This window comes from Mucor mucedo (assembly GCF_025094135.1).
Source record: "Mucor mucedo strain NRRL 3635 chromosome Unknown EV154scaffold_224, whole genome shotgun sequence".
Lineage (NCBI taxonomy): Eukaryota > Fungi > Mucoromycota > Mucoromycetes > Mucorales > Mucoraceae > Mucor > Mucor mucedo.
The window spans coordinates 53,860-56,292 of NW_026252508.1; positions in this window are offsets into that span (position 1 = coordinate 53,860).

Sequence of the window (2,433 nt, forward strand, 5' to 3'; positions counted from 1 at the left end):
TTTGCAAACAAACCAATTCCATGGAAATCTCATCGAATGAGGATGTCGTTGGAGGATCAGCAAGCAGTGGATGTAGCAGTCAAGAAATTTCAAGCCGCAGGAATAATAGAGGTGTCACCAACCCAAAACAAACAATTTCTGTCCAATCTGTTTACGATTCAAGAACCGAACAAGAGAAGACCAATCCTGGACTGTCAGAAGTTGAATCAGTTCATACAATGCAACCACTTCAAGATGGAGGGTGTTCCTGCCTTGCGGGATATAATAGAGAAGAACGATTACATTTGCAAACTGGATCTCAAGGATGCTCATGTAGTGGTCCCAATCCACCCCCAATCCAGGCCATACTTGACATTCGAAAACAAGAATGTAGTGTACCAATACAGATCCCTAGCGTTTGGACTCAGTGTCGCACCGAGAGTATTCTCAAAGTTGATGAGATATGCAATCGAACCATTGAGGAAACAAGGCTTTCGTCTGGTTTATTATCTGGACGACATTTGCCTGTTATCAAAATCAAAGATGGAAGCAGAGAATCTATGCAAGGTAGTAATCAAACATTTGGAATCGTTAGGATTTATGATAAATCGAGAGAAGAGTATACTGACCCCATCGCAATCACAGGAGTTTCTGGGGTTCCAATTCGACACAAAAAGAATGATCCTTTCAGTACCGCAGCAGAAGATAAAGAAGTTGATACAACGGGTGAAACAAGCTCAGAATTCGAAAGTTCCTCGGTCGTGCAGGTGGATAGCAAGCTTGCTTGGCAAGATGACTTCAGTAATACCGGCAATGGGAGAGACTTTGCTTCACATACGGTATCTCCAGCGAGATCTGTCGAAGAGTCTGAAGGAGAATCGCCAGAGATGGGACAGCATATGCAACTTGTCAAAATTAAGCCAAGAAGAACTGAAATGGTGGCAGGAGTTCATGGTGTTAAAGAATGGCCTACCAATCCACAAGATTCAGATGAAGGATGCAAAGGTGACAATCTATGTCGATGCCTCAGACACAGGGTTTGGAGTGAGTTCACCTATGGTAACAACAGCTGGATTTTGGTCTCAGGAGGAAAAAGAAAAATCAATCAATGTCAGAGAGTTGAAGACAATATATTTTGCCTTAAAGCTCCATGCCGTAAGATGCCAAAACTCTACAATAAGGATATTTTCGGACAGCATGACTGCATTGAAGTATACAACAAAAGCAGGGGGGACTACTTCTGTTTTTCTCCAGGATCTAGCACTGAAGATTCAGGAGCTTTGCAACAAGTACAAGTTGGAAGTTCAATATCAACATATCCCGGAGGTTCTAAATGTAGCAGCGGACAAGTTGAGTCGGCTGAAGATGCCATTATACGAGTCGACAATTCCAAGGAAAATGTTTCAACAAATTCAGCAGCAATGGGGACCACTAAAGATCGATGCCTTTGCTTCACACCACAATCACCAAATAAAGAGATATTGGAGCTTAATTCCGGATCCAACTGCAGAAGCAACCGATGCCTTTCATCAAAGGTAGATGAAGAAGGGAATGTATTTGAATCCGCCATGGAAGTTGATTCCAAAGGTGATCCAGAAAATGAAGAAAGAGAAGATAACAAGAGCAGTACTAGTAACTCCGTATTGGCCAACCCAATTTTGGTTTCCTATGATCCTGAACCTGAGACACCTAGCTCCTCCTATAATCATGCAGAAGAACAAGAAATGGAAATTAGCCGCTTGGCTACTATCAACAAAGTGAGACAGAAAATAGGAATGAAGAAGAGAACAGCAAGGTTTTTGGAGAAGGCGATTAGACCAGCAACTCACAAGGCATATGACAATGGTTCGAAACGGTGGAAGAATTGGTGCAAGACTGAAGACAAAGATCCTGAAGATTACAATGTCAATAGCGTATTGGAATTTTTGGTACAGAACAACCAACTTTCCTACACATACTTAAATGGGTTAAGATCGTCAATTGCTTCGGTGTTCAAGGAGCTTCATCCCGAAAAAGATCCTATTGCAAAACAGCCTATTATACAAGATTTTTTTGCAGCAAAACGAAGGTCAGAAATAAGAATACCATCGCAACAAGATCTGGAAACATGGGACATGACAGTTTTAACGGATTACATAAAGCTGACGTATTTCAATACTACTAGTTTGGGGCTACAAAATTTACAACAAAAATCAATGCTTTTGCTTTGTCTGGCGACAATGTGGCGACCTCGATCTGATATTGGACGTCTTCAATATAGGGATGTTACCCTGAGGTTCAGAGGAGACGGCTCGATAAAGACGCTATCAACTCTGGAGAGTGCGATTATACATGTAAGAACTCCAAAAGAAAGTCAAGTCAAATCCATACAACTTGGAAGATTGGAGATGGAGGATATGTGTCCAGTGGCAACACTTTTTTGGTTCTTGGAAAAAACAGCTCATTTGAGGTCAG